This window comes from Rhinopithecus bieti, unplaced genomic scaffold (assembly GCF_001698545.2).
Source record: "Rhinopithecus bieti isolate Rb0 unplaced genomic scaffold, ASM169854v2 scaffold_4600, whole genome shotgun sequence".
Classification (NCBI taxonomy): Eukaryota; Metazoa; Chordata; class Mammalia; order Primates; family Cercopithecidae; genus Rhinopithecus; species Rhinopithecus bieti.
In genome coordinates this window covers 757,529-777,907 of record NW_016804545.1, presented here as the reverse complement: position 1 = coordinate 777,907, position 20,379 = coordinate 757,529, and the positions used below count along the sequence as shown (strand labels likewise).

The window sequence follows — 20,379 nt, the reverse complement described above, 5'->3', positions numbered from 1 at the left end:
CGGGACCAAGGCAAACGGGGAGGGGGGTGTGGCGCGGGAAAACTCGAGCAGTGTCTTCAGTAAACCCCCAGAAGAGGCAGCGGCCCCTTCGTTGATCACTCTTGTGTACAAGACCTCCTGACTCCGAGGGGGCAGAGGATTCCCCGCGACCTTGATTCCTCCCAACCATCGCCGGCCCCAGGCGCCCGCGCCTCTCGGTACGTCGTGCACCCCCGGCCGCAGCAGGCGAATGGTCTGGCCCAGCGGTAGCCGCCACCCGCTTGGGCAGCGACAGCTGTTCCAGGCGCTCCGTGTCGAGCACCGGAGTCCCGAGCCGTGGCTGCCACTGGCGGTGGGCGGGCGGAGGAGAGCACCGGACCACCAGCGCAGGCTGCCGAGTCCGGGCGGCCGCTCGCGTGGAAGCCGCGAGACGCGGGAACAGCTGGGGGACCCCCCGCAGCGGGGACGCGAGGACCTGGGCTGGGCTTTCCTCACCCTGGTGAGTACCTGCTGCCGCCATCCTCCCCCGACCACCTTCCATGTCCCCACGCCCCCAAAGGCTCCACCCCGCCCCTCTTTCTGTGCCCCCATCCCCGGACTGTCACTGCTCTGGGGACACCGTCCCCGCTGGGAGCCGCGGAACCGGGAGCTGCTGCGTTCGTGCAAATGATTCAGCACCATTCGTGCGCTGAGAGGTTTGGGCAGAATGGGGGAGGGAGAGGGTGGAAGGGACGGGGTCAGTTGCCGTGATCTCAGCTCAGTTTTTAGGCTCCAGATGGGAGACTCGGGCGGGCGGGGTCGGCTTGGGTGAACGAGGAGGCTCCCTGCTGGTTTATTCTGTAATTCCGTCGTTTTCCCACATCTTGGTATAAGCCTCCGCGAGTACGCGGGGCATTCTTGAAAGTGTGTCAGATTAATGCCCTTTTCAAACATGCGAGTGAAGTCTAGGGCCCTTGTCGATGTCTCTCACTTTCTGCATGTCTTGCTCTATTGGATGCCTGACTCATGCCATCATCCTCTTTTATCACATCGCAGCGTTCCCTCAACTGATGTGAAAGTTGCCTTGTATTCTGGATGGGTTTGATTGAACCTGCCATAGAAAGAAAGGATTTATGAGAGGTAGGAAATAGTACCTTCATAACCTGGGCACTTACTTTTATATATCATATTTTATTAAGTTATCATAATCCAGAACCAAATGTGTAAACTGAGGAGCAGGGAAGTTAAATTGCATTCTCAAGGTCACAGAACAGGAATTCGAATACAGGTTTTCCTGACTCTATAGTCCATGGACTTTCCACTGTATTAATGAAGTGTGTCCAAGTGCGTGTGTGTGTGTGTGTGTGTGTATGCTCTATTATATACATATATACATATATATGATCTATTAGATATTAAACAGAATTAATTGAGGAGTAATCTCAACAGCAACAGCAACCTGTAAACTTTCTGCATATGCAATTATTGCTCCTTCAATATGAAAGAAAGATGTTTGAATCATGTGAAAAAATCTATTTTCTTAGAAAGCATATGGCAAAAAATACGTGAACAACACTACATAGGAGAGTGAGGTCGGAGACGTTCAGCAAATTTTTGGCAGTGATATGTGGTGGATGCTCAAGTGTTGGAGATGTCGATTAAAAAAGTAAGAACTCTGGAAATCTTTTTCTTTCTTAAATGTTACGGAGACATTTACAGTTATAATAGTCAATTAGTTCATGAGGTATGCGACTGAACTGCACCCCACAATAGGGTGACAGGTGAACCCATACTAAGATAATGTTATTTGATTCATTACAACTCTGTGATTTTGCATAACAGGTGATAACTGCATTTTACAGACTAAGGAACAAAATTCAGAGAAGGTTCAAGACCACTCAGTAAGCCATGGAATTTGGACAAGCCTTGATTCTTAGTTCAGAAATATGAGTGTTGTAGTAAAATGTAGTTCTTATATAGTGGGAAACTGAATTAGTTTGTTGTCACCCTGCCCATCAGAGTCAACAATTATATTGACCTTCTATGCTTCTTCTGTAAAAATAATGGATGCTAGGTCTTTCTTTGCCTGTTGATGGGTTCTTTGACTTGCTTTCATTAGTGACTTATGGGTTTCTCTTAAGAAATGCATCTCTTGTTTATGTCTCAGGAGGCAGGTTGCTATAGTACAGATGCTCATTATCTCTAAATACTCACATAGTATTGATGGTAGGCAGGAACAGAGTCATCTTTGTCATTTCTAAAGTATTGAACCATTTACATTGGAGAATTCTTTTTCAAGTTAATAGGGATATTGATAAAGACCACTGCCTAAATAAGGACATAAAATGGAGGCATACATTTATATTTGTTGTTCAAACAAGAGGATTAGAAGTGGGGTCTTGTGAAGGGTCTTGAGTTTGATTCCTAAAAGGTCATTTCATTTTGCTCTTTACATAGCTATAACCTATATCCTGAAAATCTTGCAATCCAATCTGTTTAATCCTAAGGGGGACAGCAGAACTGGTATGAATGAATAAGCAAAAATACAATACAATACCACTGCTATTAAAAAAAAAAAAAGGAAAGTGCATGTCCTGGTGATGGATGGTCAGCAGCAACAGTTTAAAACAGAGGCAGCACATTTTACTTAGATGACATCACTGAGGGTATGAATATAATACCAACTTGGCTTTAGAACTACTCTCTCTCCTCTCTCTGTCCAATGACTACAGTCTGCAAACCATCTAAATTCCACACTTCAAGGAACTTAAAGTCTGGCAGGGGAAATTTTTACTTAAATATGAGTAATTAACAAATAATTTAGAATTGGCTTAATACCAGAAAAACGTGTTGCAGACCTAACTGCTATAGCAATACCTTAAGAGAAAGGAGAAATAGTAGAGCCTTGGATGATCAGAGGATCAGGAAGATCTTCATGGGTTGAAGTGAGTTAAATCAGTCTCAGAGATTGGGAGGATTCTGATAGGCAAAGAGAATGCCAAATAAAGGTTCAGCTAAGAAGTGCCCATCTACTGTTTGGATACATGGTGAAAGGTCATGAAGAAACTTGAATGTCAGACAGTGAGATCTGTTTCTGATCTGTTAATCATTTCTCTTTCTTGCATTCTCCATATCCTTTGCCCCGAGTCCCCTTCCGGGAAATGGTCTGTTTCCTGGGTACTAAAAGGATTGTCAACTAAACCCAGAAAAAGTTTTCTGTGCAAGTACAATTTTCCTCTTCCAAAGGAATTTGCCTTTTAGCTCTGACCCCATTAGATAATTATGAACAATTTGGAAACTATAAGAATATAAAAAGGAAAAAAACACCCTCATAATCTCACCAACTAAAGATACTCGCTATTCATTTTTGACATGTTTCTTTCCACTTTTTTCATGTGTAGTTTTAATTATGGTATCTATATTACTTTTATATTATTTTAAAATTTAAAATTCTATAACTTTAGTTTTCATTTAATTACAGTTGGGCTTAATACTAGGTTTAAAGTGCCTAAAAGCAGGCTTCAAAATGCCTACATAATTTTCCATTTGGTAGATGTATTATTCCCTATTGTTGTCACTATTGATGACATCATAATAAACAATTATTGATGATAATAATAGCACTATGATGAACATCTTTGTGCATATGCTCTTTTTTGTGTTTTGAATATTAGTTCCTTAGCACAGAGTCTCAGAAATAAAATTTCTGGGTTAAAGGCTATGAGGTCTTGAAGTTGCACTTTTTTAAGCAAATTTTGAAACTACTGAGTTCTTATATTAGGCCATTCTTGCATTGCTATAAATAAATACCTGAAACTAGGTAATTTATAAGAAAAGAGGTTTATTTGGCTCACAGTTCTGCAGGCTGTACTGGAAGCATAGCAGCATCTGCTTCTGGGGAGGCCTTAGAAAGCTTCCAACCATGTTGAAGGGGAAGGGGGAGCAGGCACGTCAAACATAGCAGAAAGCAGGAGCAAGAGAGAGAGTGAGGGGGTGGTGCCACACACCTTAAATGACCAGATCTTGTGAGAACTCAAGAGTGAGTGCTCACTTATCACCAAAGGGATGTGCTAAGCCATTCATAATGGATATGTCCCCAGGATTCAAATATTTGCCACCAGGCCCCACCTCCAACACTGGGGAATAAAATTCAACATGAGATTTGGATGGGGACCCATATCCAAACTATATCAATTCCCCATGTTCACTTTGGAACACTTATATGTTGATTATAGAATATTTGCATATTAATAATTAATAACACCCAATCTTGTCTGTGGCTCCTCAGATTATACTCTTTCAAGCAACTTCTTTTGATTAGACTAAAGACTGATTAAATCATGGGGACTGGGAGAAAGGCAGGCAGTTGGTGTTACTGAGGAGAGAAGATACTAAGTTGGAGAACAGGCTTGGTGGGAGTGAGTAAGAGTTTATAGTCAGAGAAGGAGAATATGTGATAATGTGATAGACTACTTTCTGGTCCCAGTGTTGTATTTGTGGACTTCAGCTATAAACCTCTGCATTCCCTCACCCACAACACACATATCTGTCTCCTTCAAATTTCAGCTTCTTCCATCCTCCTGTATCAGATTCCCAGTCTCCAGCTTCGGGGTCCTGATATTGCAAGGCACAGCTGTGAGCTCACTTTTGCACTCCAATTTGGGGAATTCACAAAGGCGAGAGCAGGAATTTGGGAACTCTGCTTAGATCTGAGCAGAAGTCCTGGGTACAAGGTATAAGGTATGAGGGAGGGACACTTGACAGACATTAAAGACCTCTGCTGCCTCCCCTGTACATTTGCCAGAGATGACCTTTGAGCACAGTGATTGTCAGATGCATAAAGTTCCCAACATCTCTTCTCAGCATTCAGATGCTTCTTCTCCCCTTGTTCCCAGTATCCTTCCACCAGAGGAAATTCCCCTCATGGAGGAGAGGGACTGCGCTTCAGTTTCCTCTATCCATTTTAGGGATACAGGCCCTACTTTCTTGCAATGAGAAGGGCTGGGGCCCACTGTTGGACAGGTACTTTGGGCTCCTGACTTGCTCCTCTAGGTTCTCACGTGAGCTTCCTCACTGTCCTGCCTCTACTCTCTTTCAAGGCTGGGAATCCATTGAGGTCACAAGGCTGGGAATCCATTGAGGTAGGCAGGCCATTAAGTGTCTATGACAGCCAGTGGAAGCAGAGCCCAGGCGGATGCATGTGCCTGAGGGCACAACTAGGGAACAGAGAGGCAGGTTCTTACGCTATGCTATCCGTCTTGAGAGACTTGAAACAATGAAAACAAAAGCATCACATTATAAACCAAAAAGAGGATTCCCACCCCACTTTTCAGGTCCTGAAAGAGGATTTCTGATAGAAGCTGGACATTAACATAGGCAGAGTATTTTAGGCAGAATTTGTCCTGTGTTTAGTTGAAACCTATTATTAAAAAGTTTGTAAGCTCTTAGAAGGTGGTAAATCTGTCTCCATTTCTCTCAGGCATTATCTGTCAAAGTTGAAGTGAGCTTAGCAAACATTTTTCCAGGAGTTAAGTTAAAGTAGGAAAGTTAAATAAGCTTGACTATTCTCCGCTAATCTTTATTTCTGTTATTTCCCATTTGACATTTATCTGTTAACACACTTCTGCCCATAGTACACACAGTAGTTGACAGAGCCAAGGTATTGGAATTGTTTTGGCTCTGGGAAGGTGAGTGATAAGTAAAATTTCCCCTTTTTACTTTCACTTTTTACTTGCAAGCAACTAGTTGGCTTATGTTTTCTTTGAAGGTTTAGAGTTAAGTAGTCCAGCATTCACTGGGTCTTCTCTGTGGCTGATCCAAAGGTCTCTGATCCTTTCTTTTGAAATTGGTGAGATTGTTGGTCTACTGGGCATATGGAACCATCCACATTGTTTGCTTTTTCTTTTTTTAATTATACGTGCAGGTTTGTTACTCGTCATTTACATTAGGTATATCTCCTAATGCTATCCCTCCCCCCTCCCCCCACCTCACAACCTTTGCTTTTTCTAAATTGTGCTGTAGCACCTGAGCTTTCTAACTTCTGTGTTATTTTTGTCTTTCTGCTTAGTTATGTGTAGTGGAACAGTATATTTGACAAAGGATTATTTAGAACATTTTCATCTCTCTTACCCCCTATTTTGCAGAGTGTGAGCTGGCACCATGTCTAATTCAACATAATGGCAGTAGCTGTTTTTATAAACATTTTCCTCCCTCTTCCATTAGTGTATATGTAGTGAATTTGGCTTTTAAAGTAAATTGAGCATTTTAGATTTGGAAGGTGGCTCAGCAGTAATCTAGGCAGCAGCTTCAAGACCATTTCAATGCTATTTGTTGGATTGGAATTTTCAGGATGCTTAGCTATACCTCCAAGGTAGGACTATTTTTGTTTTGTAAGTGAAATGACTCCTCTTAAACTTTATTGTGTAAAATCTGCTTTAATTGATGTGGTCCTAACACTATGTCATAATGTAAAATGTTGGTAGAAAAAGTTAGCATCTTTGGGTTTAATTTGAATGATTGCATTCGATGCGAAAATTGTCATGTGTATTTTGTCACTACTATTATTTAAAAATCTATTTTTTTCAAGGTACTTAACAAATAAAATCTATGACCATGTGTGATATTCATAGTGATTGCTGAAAATCAGGACAGTAATTTTAGCGCACATCTTAGTCTATATTTAGAATCAGTCAGTCTGCAGTTAACAAACAAATACATGCTAGTTGTTTTGGGAAAAGCTCAGATAACCTCAACATATTTCCTCCAAAAAAAAAAAAAAAAAAAAAAAAAAAACCTGAATACTTCTTTCTATCGACTCCAGTTAGTTTTAATATTTATGAAACCAGATGGGGACATTTTCATTTATCTTTAGGTTTGATCACATCCAAGATGATAATTTTTTTAGCATCTTTTAAATCTAGAATTTTAAAGATTAGCAGATAAATTTCCACCATTTTACAATGTGAAAATGGAGCTAGAGAGAAAAGCAAGACAGAATTAGCATGCAGAATCATAAAGAGATTTGAAATTGGTCTATAGCTGCCTGTTTTAGATACTAATTTTGACAGTAGATGCTAGTATTTGCTGTCATATGTAAATACGAGGACAACATTTACTGGTTTATTAGTCCCTTTGTTTTTTTTTTCTTTTAGAGTATTTGAGGAAAAGTATCTTCTCACATTAACTGAATTTTTTAAAACTATTCTGTGATGCCTATTTCCAGTTTACATCAGCTTCCCCCTTAGTTGGTACATATACTTTTCAACCCATTATTTTTCTGGAAAATACAAACAAGTTGTTTCTGGAACTTGCCACAATAATGATAGGGAAATGGACAACTAGTAAGGAAAATTTGAAAGGGAGGGATCAGTGCTTCTCAAAATTAAGTGAACTATATATATATGTGCAAAAAACCTTTTCACTTGTCAAAAATCAGTGCCAAATGAGCATTTTTGGCAGAAAGAACATTTACTGCTACATATGTTACGGGGTTGACATTTCAGAATAAGAGGCATTTTCTTTTTTAAACATTTATCTTGAGTATATAATATGCATTAAGACCTATTTTCATCCTTGACTTAGGATTAAAAGTGAATATGATTTTTCATTCTAGTAGGGCATATCCTTCCATATTGTACTTAAGAGTGTATCTGTGAATTTTGTGGACTTAGAATAACATAAACATAGGATGTGTGAAGGTCCTCAAGTGTAGCTTCTACTGGGAATAAAATTAAGCAAATACACTCAGCAATATCTGTAAATAGAGTGATTTAAATCTCCAAGTAAAATTACCTGATAATATAGTTCAAGAGTGTGAAAATCTTAGTATTTATGTAATTGTTTGGATGATTGTAGGCATTCCACAAAGGCAAATTTTTCTTCCAGTAAATATTTTGCAGCATTATTTTTAATATATATATATTTTCTTTTTTTGAGACAAGGTCTCCCTCTGTCACCTAGACTGGAGTGCAGTGGTGTGATAATGGTTCACTGCAGTCTTAAATTCCTGGGCTCAAGCGATCCTCCCACCTCAGCCCCGTGAGTAGCTGGGACTACAGGTGTACCACCATGCCCAGCTAGTTTTTGTATTTTTTAATAAACACAGGGTTTTGCCATATCGCCCAAGCTGGTCTCAAAGTCCTGAGCTCAAGTGATCCAACAGCCTTAGCATTCCAAAACGCAGGGATTACAGGTGTGAACCACCATGCCTGGCTATATAATTTTTTTACTGTGATAAAAACATCTTAACCATTTTAAAATGTACAGTGCAGTAGTATACAGTTCACATTGTTGTGAAACAGACCTTCAGAACTTTTTCATCTTGTAAACCTCAAACTCTATACTCATTAAACAATTCCAGTTTTTACCCACCTCTCCCTAGCCTCACCCTCTGCCCCTGGTAACCCCATTCTACTTTATGTTTCTCTGAATTTGACCACTTCAGATACCGCATACAAGTGGAATCATACATACTTGTCTCTTGTAACTGGCTTATTTCACTTAATATAAAATTGTCCTCTAGATTCATCCATGTTGTAGGATATGTCAGAATTTCCTTACTTTTTAAAGCTGAATACTATTCCATTGTAAGTATACACCACATTTGTTTATCCATTCATCATCCATGGACAGTTTTGTTGCTTCCACCTGTTGGCTCTTGTGAACACTGCTTCTACGAACATGGGTATGCAAATACCTTTTCAAGACTGTGCCGTTAATTTTTTTCAGATTATACCCTGAAGTGAAATTGCTAGAGCATATGGTAGTTCTATTTTTAATTTTTGAGGAGCCTCCATATTGTTTTCCATAGGAGTTGCACCATTTTACTATCACACCAACAGTGCTCAGGTATTGCAATTTCTCTTCAACCTTGCCACTTATTTTATGATATTTTGATTGTAGCTGTCTTAATGGGTGCAGTGTGATATTCATTACAGATTTGATTTGTATTTCTCTTACGATTAGTAATATTGGGCATCTTTTCATTTGCTTGTTGGTCATTTGTATATCCTCTTTCTGTTCAGGGCATTAGCCCATTTTTAAATAGCGTTATTGGAAGTCCTAGCCAGAGCAGTCAGGCAAGAGAAAGAAAGAAAAGGCATCCAAATAAGAAATCAAATCATCTCTCCTCATTGATACGATCCAATACCTAGAAAACCCCAAAGACTCTGCCAAAAGGCCCTGGAACTGATAAACAACTTTTATACAGTTTCAGGATAAAAGACCAATGCACAAAACCAGTAACATTTCTGTACACCAATAACATTCAATCTAAGAGCCAAATCAAGAATGCAATCCCATTTACAGTAGCCACCAAAAAAAATCCCCAACAACAATAATAACAGCAACCACCAAAGCCTAAGAATACATCTAATCAAGGAGGTGGAAGATCTCCGCAAGGACAACTACAAGACACTGCTGAAAGAAATCAGAGACTGCATACCAAAAAGATGACAAAAAAATTCCATGCTCATGGATTAGAATAATCAATAACCAAAGTCATTTTTCACAGAACTGAAAACAAACAAAAAAACACAAAACTATTTGAAAATTCATAGGGAACCAAAAAAGACCTTGCATAGCTAAAGCAATCCTAAGCAAAAAGAACAAAGCTGGAGGCATCACAATACCCGACTTCAAACTGTAAGACTGTAGTAAACAAAATAGCCATAGTACTGGTACAAAAACAGACACATAGACCAGTGAAACAGAATAGAGAATCCAGAAATAAAGCATAACTGCCATCTCACGCTTTGACACGGTGACTGCCATCTCATCTTTGACAAAGTTGACAAAACTAATACGGAAAAGACTTCCTGTTTCCCTATTCAATAAAAGATACTGGGATAACTGGCTAGCCATATGCAGAAAAATGAAACTGGACACCTACCCCTCACCGGGTACAAAAACTAGCTCTTTTAAGGATTTAAATATAAGGCCTCACACTATAAAAAATCCTGTAAGAAAACCTAAGAAATACCCTTCCCAACACTGCCTTGATAAAGAATTTATGGCTAAGTCCCCAAAAGCAATTGCAGCAAAAAAATTTATAAGTGGGACCTAATCAAAGTAAAGAGCTTCTGTACAGCAAAATAAACTATCAACAGAGTAGACAGACAACCTACAGAATGGGAGAAAATGTCTGCAAACTATGTATCTGACAAAGCTATAATATCCAGAATCTAAAGAACATAAACAGTTGAACAAACAAAAAACAGGTAACACCATTAAAAAGTGGGCAAAAGGCCAGGTGCAGTGACTCATGCCTGTAATCCCAGCACTTTGGAGGGCCGAACCAGGTAGATCATGAGGTCAGGAGATTGAGACATTCTGGCCAATATGGTGAAACCCCATCTCTACTAAAAATACAAAAATTAGCTGGGCGTGGTGGGCTCACGCCGCTAGTTCCAGCTACTCGGGAGGCTGAGGCAGGAGGATTGCTTGAATCAATCCGAGAGACGGAGGTTGCAGTGAGCTGAGATCGTGCCACTGCACTCCAGCCTGGAGACAGAGTGAGACTCCATTTCAAAAAAAAAAAAAAAAAGTGGGCAAAAAACACAAACAGACACTTCTCAAAAGAAGATGGGCAACTGGCTAACAAATATGAAAAAGTGCTTAACATTACTAATCACCAGAGAAATGCAAATCAAAACCACAATGACATAACATCTCGCATCAGTCAGAATGGCAACTAACAAAAAGTCAAAAAACAACAGATGCCAGCAAGGCTGCAGGGAAAGGAGAAACCTTATACACTGCTGGTGGGAAGGTAAATTAGTTCAGCCACTGTGGAAGGCAGTTGGGAGATTTCTCAAATAACTTAAAACAGAACTACCATTCGACCCAGCAATCTCATTACTGGATATATATCCAAAAGAAAATAAGTTGTTCTATCAAAAAGATACATGCACTTGTATAATATGTTCATTGTAGCACTATTCACAGTAGCAAAGACATGAAATCAACTGAGGTGCCATCAGTGGTGGATTGCATAAAGAAAATGTGGTACATATACACCATGGAATGCTACGCAGCCATAAAAAGTATGAGATTATATCTTTTGCAGCAACATGGATGCAGCTGGAGGCCATTATCCTAAGCAAATTAATGCAGGAACAGGAAACCAAATACTGCATGTTCTCACTTATAAGTGGCAGCTGAACACTGGGTACTCATGGACATAAAGATGGCAATAATAGACTCTGGGGATTACTATAGGGCGGTAGGAGGGGGAAGAATGTGGGCAGAAAAACTACTCATTGGGTACTTAGCTCACTACCTGTGCAATGGAATCAATTATACCCCAAACCTCAGCATCATGCAATATACTCAGGTGAGAAATCTGCACATGCACCCCCTGAATCTAAGATAGAAGTTGAAATTATAGAATAAACAAATAAATAGGGTTATTTGATTTTTTGTTCTTGAGTTGTAGTTCTTTATATATTATAGGTATCAACTCCTTGTCAGATAATGTTTTGCAAACATTTTCTCATTTTGTACATTGCCTTTTCACTCTGTTGATTGTGTCCCTTGGTGCAGAAAATGTTTTAAGGTTGATGTAGTCCCATTTGTTTATTTTTGCTTTTGTTGCCTATGTAGCATTATGTTATTAGCAGTTTAAAAAAAATTGTTAGAATTGTTTCAAATTGCTGTTTACTAATTCTGTTCCTCCTTATTTGAAGTCCACAGTATTATCCTTGAGACTGTGTAATGATGATACATGCCATAATTATTTTACAAATTAAATTTGATTTCAATGGAATTTGTCCCTGTGGAAGAGTCACTTTAAAAAAATCTATCCAATGTAGAATTTCATTGCAGTAACTTAACCAAATGTTAATAGAAATTGTGTTAAACCTATACATTGATTTAAGGAGAATTGCCATCATCACTGTGTTGCTTCTTTCAATCCATGAACATGGCATGTCCCCAAGTATTTAGGTCTTCATTGATTTCTTTCATCAGCATTTTATAATTTTTTAATTTTTTTGTTTTTTCTTTCTTTTTTTTCATGTAAACCTTCCTGCACAATTATAATTGTAATTATATAAATCTTGCACGTTTTCTTAGATTTATGCCTACGTTTTAAATTTTCTTTGGAGCAACTGTAAATGATATTGAATTTTAAATTTTCATTTCCATTTCTTCATTGTCAAGATGTAGAAATGCAGTTGATTTTTGTGTGTTGATCTTGGGTTCTTCATTTTTTGGTTCTGAGAATTATAGACCTTTTGAGGATTTTTTAAAAATGTAGACAATCATGTCATCAGAAAATAGAGACAGTTTTATTTCTTTCCAATCTGTATGTCTTCATTTTTCTTGCTTTATTGTAATGGCTGGAACTTCCTGTACTATGTTAAATAAAAGTGGTGAGAGTGGGCATCCTTGGCTGCTGCTGCTTCTTCTCTTTCTTTTTTTTTTTTTTTTTGAGATGGAGTCTTGCTCTGTTGCCCAGGCTAGAGTGCAGTGGCACAATCTCGGCTCACTGAAACCTCTGCCTCTCGGATTCAAGCAATTCTGCTCTTTCAGCCTCTTGAGTAGCTGGGACACAGGTGCATGCTGCCACTCCTGGCTAATTTTGTATTTTTAATAGAGAGGGGATTTCACCATATTGGTCAGGCTGGTCTTGAACTCCTGACCTCAGGTGATCCACCCGCCTCAGCCTCCCAAAGAGCTGGGATTACAGGCGTGAGCCACTGCGCACGGCTGCCTTCTTCTTAATCATAGAAGGAAATCAGTCTTTCGCTATTAAATGTAATGCTAATTGTGTCAGTTTTTTGTACATGCTCTTTATGGGATCAAGAAAGTTTCTCTTTGTCCTTAGTATACCGAGACATTTTATCCTGAATGAATGTTGAATTACATCAAATGTTTTTTTAGTATCAATTGATATGGATGTATGATTTTTCTTTCTTAGCTCATTGATATGGTAATTACATTGATTTACTTTTGAATGTTGAATCAGCCTTGCATACATGAAACAAATCTCACTTTGTCATGACAGCACATACTTATACATATATTACACATACACACATATTAGGTACACACACAGTATATCCACAAATATTGTTAGATTCAGCTTGCAAAATTTTAAGGATTTTTGCATCTAAGTGGATGAGATATATTGGTCTGCAGTTTCTATTCTGGGTGCTTCTTTGGCTTTGGTTGTCAGAGTACTATTGGTCTCATAAAATGAGTTGGAAAGTGTTTCTTCTTCTATTTTCTGAAAGAGTTTGTATAAAATTGGTGTTAATTCTTCATTGAGTGTTTGACAAAATCCCACAATAAAACCACCTTTGTCTGGACATTTCTTTTTCACGATATTTAATGACAAAATCAGAATTATTTCTTTAGTAGTTATAGAACTATTTAGGTGATCTGTTTTATCTTGCCTGAGATTGGGTAGTTTGTGTTTTTTTAAGGAATTGATTAGTTTCCTCTAAGTTGTTGAATTCATAACAGTAAAGTTATTCATAATTTTCTCTTATTATCCTTTTATTGTCTTTAGATTCTGTTGAGATAATCTTTTTTTTTTTTTTTTTTTTTTTTTTTTAACGAGACAGGTCTCGCTGTGTTGCCCAGGTTGGTCTCGAACTCCTGGGCTGAAGCAATCCTCACTCGTCTTTGTTTCATTTTTGATACTGGTGACTTGAGTCTTATCTTTTAAAAAATCTGTGATTGTTAATATTAGGTGTCAACTTGATTGGATTGAAGGATGCCTAGATAACTGGTAAAGTATTATTTCTAGGTGTGTCCGTGAGGGTGCTGCCAGAGGAGACTGACATTTGAGTCAGTGGACTGGTAGAGGAAGACCCACCCTCATTATGCCAGTGTAGCTAGAACAAAGCAGGCAGAAGAAGCTGGGATAAGCTTTGCTTGCTGAGCCTTCTGGCTGCCTTCTTTCTCCAGCCTTTGATGCTTCCTTCTGCTTCTCCTGCCCGTGGACCTCAAACTGCAGACTCTTTGGCCTTTGGGTTCTGGGACTTGCACCAGGGAATTGCCAGGGGTTCTTAGGCCTTTGGCCACAGACTGAGGGCTACACTGTTGGCTTCCCTGGTTTGAGGCTTTCGGACTCAGACTGAGCCACTACCAGCTTCTGTCTTCCCCAGCTTGCAGGCGGCCTTTTGTGGGACTTTGCCGCGTAATCCTGTGAGCCAATTCTCCCTAATAAACTCCCTTATATATGTAGTCATATATCCTACTAGTTCTCTTCCTCTGGAGAACCCTGACTAGTACAAAATCCTTGTCCGTTTTGCTAGATGTTTATCAATTTTATACATTCTTTTAGAAGACTTTATTATTTTATTTTATTTTATTTTATTTTTTTATTTTATTTTATTTTATTTTAATACAAGGGGTACATATGCAGGTTTGTTACCTGGGTATATTACATGATGCTGAGGTTTGGGATATGGATAGTCCCATAACCCATGTAGTGAGGATAGTACCCAGTCGGTAGTTTTTCAGCCCATGTCCCCCTCCCTCTCTCCCCTCTCAAGTAGTCCCCAGTGTCTATTGTTGCCATCTTTATGTTCGTGAGTACCCAGTGTTTAGTTGCCACTTATAAGTGAGAACATGCAGTATTTGGTTTCCTGTTCCTGCATTAATTTGCTTAGGATAATGGCCTCCAGCTGCATCCATGTTGCTGCAAAAGATATAATCTCATACTTTTTATGGCTGCGTAGCATTCCATGGTGTATATGTACCACATTTTCTTTATCCAGTCCACCATTGATGGGCACCTATGTTGATTTTATGTCTTTGCTATTGTGAATAGCACTGCAATGAACATATTATATAAGTGCATGTATCTTTTTGGTAGAACAACTTATTTTCTTTTGGATATATATCCAGTAATGAGATTGCTGGGTTGAATGGTAGTTCTGTTTTAAGTTATTTGAGAAATCTCCAAACACCCTTCCACAGTAGCTGAACTAATTTACCTTCCCACCAGCAGTGTATAAGGGTTCTCTTTTCTCTGCAGCCTTGCTGGCATCTGTTGTTTTTTGACTTTTTGTTAGTTGCCATTCTGACTGATGCGAGATGGTATGTCATTGTGGTTTTGGTTTGCATTTCTCTGATGATTAGTGATGTTGAGCATTTTTTCATATGTTTGTTGGCCACTTGTCAATCTTCTTTTGAGAAGTGTCTATTCATGTCTTTTGCCCATTTTTTGGGGGGGGACAGGGTCTCACTCTGTCACCCAGGGTGGAGTGTAGTGGCACAATCTTGGCTCATTGCAGCCTTGACTCCTGGGCTGAAGCAGTCCTCCCATCTCAGTCTCCTGAGTAGCTAGGACTAAAGGTTCACACCACCACACTCAGCTAATTTTGTTTATATTTTGTAGAGATGAAGTCTCACTGTATTGCCCTGGCTGGTCTCAAACTCTGGGCTCAAGCTATCCTCCTGCCTCGGCCTTACAAATTGCTGAGATTACAGGTGTGGGCCACTGCACGCAGCCTTTTGCCCATTTTTTAACAAAGTTATTTGTTTTTTGATTTTTCAGCTATTTAAGTTCCTTTCAGATTCTGGATATTATAGCTTTGTCAGATACATGGTTTGCAAATATTTTCTCCCATTCTGTAGGTTGTCTGTTTACTCTGTTGATAGTTTCTTTTGCTGTACAAAAGCTCTTTAGTTTGATGAGATCCCACTTGGCAATTTTTGTTATTGTTGCAGTTGCATTTGGGGGCTTAGCCATAAATTCTTTGTCAAAGCCAGTGTTTGCTAGGAAGTGTATTTCCTAGGTTTTCTTCTAGGATTTTTATAGTTTGAGGGGTTGCATTTAAATCTTTAATCCATCTTGAGTTAATTTTTGCTCGTGGTGAGAGGTAGTTGTCCAGTTTCTTGCTTCTGCACGTGGCTAGCCAGTTATCCCAGTGTCATTTATTGAATAGGGAGTCTTTTTCTTATTGCTTATTTATTTTATTTTATTTTTTTGAGACAGGGTCTCACTCTGTCACTAGGCTTCAGTGCAGTGGCGCAATCTTGGCTCACTGCAGCCTCCGCCTCCTGGGTTCAAGCGATTCTCGTGCCTCAACCTCTCAAGTAGGTGGGATTACAGTGTGCGCCACCATGCCCAGTTACGTTTTGTATTTTTAGTAGAGATGGGGTTTCACCATGTTGCCCAGACTGGTCTTGAACTCCTGACATCAGGTGATCCACCTGCCTTGGCCTCCCAAAGTGCTGGGATTACAGGTGTGAGTCACCATGCCTGGCCCCTTATTGCTTATTTTTGTCAACTTTGTCAAAGATCAGAGAGGTGTCGCTATGCGGGTTTATTTCTATGTTATGTATTCTGTTCCATTGGTCTAAGGATTTGTTTTTCTACCATTACCATGCTATTTTGTTTACTGTAGCCTTGTACAGTTTGAAGTCTGGTAATGTGATGCCTCCAGGTTTGTCCTTTTTGCTTAGGATTGTTTGTTTGGGCTATCAGGGCTCTTTTTTGGTTCTGTATGAATTTTCAAATAGTTTTTTCTACTTCTGTGAAAAATGACATTGGTATTTTGATAGGAATAGCATTGAATCTATAAGTTGCTTTGGGCAGTGTGGCCATTTAAATGATTCTGATTCTTTCAACCCATGGGCATGGAATATTTTTCCATTTTTGTGTTATCTCTGATTTCTTTCAGCAGTGTTTTATAGTTCTCCCTCTAGCGATCTTTCAGTTCTTTTGCTAGATATATTTGTACATATTTCATTTTATTTGTGTGTGTGGCTGTTGTAAATGGGATTGTGTTGCTGATTTGGCTATCAGCTAGAACAATATTGGTGTATAGAAATGCTACTGAAGACTCGTTTTTTTGGTTTCATTTATTTCCCCTATTGTTTTCCTGTTTTCAATTTCATTTATTTCTTATATTTATATAATTTTTTCTGTCTACTTTGGATTTTTGTTTTCTTCCTCTTGTGATTACTTGAAATAGGAACTTAGATTATTAACTTGAGAGTATTTCTCTTTTCTAATGTAAGCATTTAGGTGTCAAATTTCCCTCTCAGCTGGGCTTTAGCTGCATTTGACAGATTCTGTTATGTTTTCTTTTTACTTTTACTCAGTTCTATGTGGTTTCAAAAAAATATGATTCATGGACTATTTAGAAATGTATTGTTTAATTCCAAGCATTTGAAGATTTTGCTGCTGTTTCTGTTATTGGTTTCTAGTTTAATTCAATTTAGCCAGATAACATACTCTGTATGGTTTAAATTCTTTTAAATATGCTAAGACATGTTTTATGAACCGTGAGATGGTGCATCTTGGTGAGTGCTCTATGGGCACTTGAGAAATTGTTGAGTAGAATGTCTAATGTCAATCATAGCCTACAGTTGATGATATTGCTCAGTTTTCCTGTATCTTTGCTGATTTTTAATTTAGTAATTCTATTAATTTCTGAGAATGGGGTATTGAAATCTCTAGCTACCTTTGTTGATTTTAAACTTTTAGATCTATTAGTTTTGCCTTGTGTATTTTGAAGCCCTCTTGTATAGTAAATATACATTTATTATTGTTATATCTTCTTGGTGAATTGAGCTTTTATAATTTTGCAGTAGCCTTTCTTGGCTCTAGTGATTTTTTTTTGCTTTGAAATTTATTTTGTCTGGTATTGATATAGCCACTTCTGCTTTTTAAAAATAAATACTTGCATGATATGTCTTTTCCTTATTTTTACCTTCAGTCTACACATGTCATTATGTGTGAAAAGAAGTTTTTATAGATACCATATAGTTGGGTTGCATTTTAAAATTTACAGTGCCAATCTCCTAATTGATGTGTCTGTAACATTTATGTGTGAAGTAATTATTGATATATCAAGTCTGCTTTTTTCCTCTTGTTTTTTATTTCCTTTCTCTCATTTCTCTATTTCTTTTTCTTGCCTTTCTGTCGATTACTTGGATATTTTTTAGAGTTGCATTTTGATGTATTTATACGTTTTTAAAACATATAGCTTTGTATAGTTTTCTTAGTGGTTGGCCTAGGTATTATTACTATTTTTCTTAGTGGTTGCTCTTAGTATTGCTTTATGCATATGTTGTTTATCATAGCCTACTTCTTATATTTTTCAACTTTGAATTAAGTATAGAAGACTTTACTTCCATTTTGGTCCTTTTACTCTCTTTTCTTTTTAATTATAATTGTTTAAAGTATTTCCTATACATACTTTGAGTACCAGAACAGATGGTTGCTTTTTCCATAAAATATTATGAACGAATTGCATGTTAGTGATGATCTGTTATGTGTACTTGTATTTTTCCCGTTTCTATTATTATCTTTCCTTTCTGAAGATCTCAGATTTCTTTTGTTATCATTTTCTTTGTGTTAAGAGAGTTTTCTGAAGCCATTCTTTCACATGGGATATCTGTTAGTATCAAATTTTCTTAGCTTTCCTTTGTCCAGAATGTCTTTTTTCACTCCTGTTTCCTGAATGATAGTTTGGCCAGATACAGGAAATGGGATTAACAGTTATTTTCTTTTAGCACTTGAAAGGGACAAGCCTGGCCAAGATGGCAAGATCCTGTTCTACAGAAAAAAAATTAAAAATTATCCGGGGTGTTGGTGTGCGCCTGTAGTCCCAGCTACTTGAGATGTTGAAGTGGGAGGATCCCTTGAGCCCAGGAGTTCAAGGTGGAAGTGAGCTATGATTGTGCCTCTGTGCTCCAGCCGCATTCACTGTGGCTCCAAATGCCTATCTTAGCCAGCAGTCGTATGCACAAATATAATAGGCAAGACTACCACCTCCACTTTTACTGGAGGGAAGTGTAATTTTTTTTTCTTCAGACCAAAATTTTTCTTCTAGAATATTCTTTTAACCATCAGTGAAGTCTGTCAAGGGAAAGAGAAGATAAAATTGTTGGGATTTGGTAAATTCTTACTCATTAAAAGATGAATTAAGCCCTAGCTTCTGCATATATGTTTTCATTGAACAGAAGTGTTAATTTGTAGTAATTGCACAAGCATTCCAGAAGATTGGCTTGATTCCTTAGTGGTCTTTTAAAGTCAGCTATTAGAAGAACATGATGTGTATTTGATTTTTAAAAATCTTTTGAGTCTTTATTAGAGTTGATTTTGTTTTCATTGGTAATCCCTTGAAAATTTGCCATAAGCAAGTTCTGCAAGCCCCATACATTTTCACACCATTAAAACCTTCTCAGGATTACCCCAAGAGTACTTAGATTCACTGTGGTGTTTGTGAAGCCCCTTTGCATAATTATGACAGTGAGAGAACTCTGACACAGTTGACTCCATTTTGCTTCTAACTTCCAAGCTGTCTTTGGTCATTCCTAGGTGTAGGCCAAGCTAATTTTGGATGGAATTTAGTTTATAGTTTAACCTTAAAGCAAGGATGATAATAGTTCTTTCCCAAATTAAACTGCCTTTTTAAAACTAATGAATACCACAAGGTTAGGATTATGAGAGGAGCCTGCATTGTGTTAAAGTGTAGGTGTAGTTAAACAACAACCAGCCATTGATCTGGATATAAGATTTGTGACTTACCCAATTATTTCTCTAAAATCCATATTGTAGAACCTAAGATTGGCCTTTTGAGATGTTTTTCAGACTTCTGCATTTCTGACTGTTGGGTGACCTGGACCCTCAACTCCTGATTCAACTGGTCCTGTGGCCTCCACCCGGAAGCAGACTCAGCACACAAGGAACATTTTCCACACCCCTATGATTTCATCCCCAGCCTGTCAACATTCCCCATTCACTAGCCCCTTGCCCACTAAACTATTCTTGAAAAACCCTAATCGCTGAGGCTTCAGAGAGACTGATTTGAGTGATAGCTCTGTCTTCTGTGTGGCTGGCCTCCTGTTAATTAAACTTTCGTTACTGCAATACCATGGTCTTCGTGAACTGGTTGTGTAATGTTGGGTGATTACATTTGTGGGCTGTGAAGCTAAGCTTGGTCTCCTCTCTGCTTCTGAGAGCTCCCAAGAGAAGGGCCCGGATCCTTCCTGTCCAAACTAATTCAATGGGAGGAGTCATGGTCATAAGACTTTTAGGCCATTAGGTACTTTTAGTATGTGTTGATGAATAAGAATCAGTTCAGAGTCAAGTTTATTTATCTTAGGCTCCGTAAGTATTTTGAAATTGTAAGCGACTAATATGATAATTGATAAATAAGTCAAATGTCTTTTATATTAGTAATTTCCATTTTAATCATTGCTAGACTAGAATTTCAGGGTTTTAACTATATGCTCTGCTGTCATTCTCATTTACTTCTCCTTTTCCAAGTGCCAAAGTACCTCTTCCTTTATTGAAAAGCTTCTGATATAATTCTGATTTAAACTAATTTTTAATAAATGAGTTATAAAAATCAGTTATAAAGATACTAAAATATTAATAATTTTGCCACCTATTTTATTTTATTTTTTTCTCTTTTTTTTTATTATACTTTAAGTTCTAGGGTACATGTG

General features: G+C 38.2%; 1 protein-coding gene across 7 annotated transcripts in view; it reads left to right on the top strand.

Annotated features, from left to right (window-relative positions):
* Window positions 1–221: 221 nt before the first annotated feature.
* The window catches only part of TTLL7 (tubulin tyrosine ligase like 7), a 136,816-nt gene continuing 116,658 nt past the window's right edge, over window positions 222–20,379 (top strand). For 3 of the 7 annotated variants that reach the window (XM_017869094.1, XM_017869092.1, XM_017869093.1), the window contains exons 1-3: window positions 249–478; window positions 1,015–1,098; window positions 1,503–1,624. The gene's annotated coding sequence lies outside the window, so the exon portion shown is untranslated. Of the gene's footprint in view, window positions 479–1,014; window positions 1,099–1,502; window positions 1,625–20,379 lie in introns of all 7 variants that reach the window. The other 4 variants (XM_017869097.1, XM_017869091.1, XM_017869096.1 and 1 more) reach the window with 2 other exon arrangements.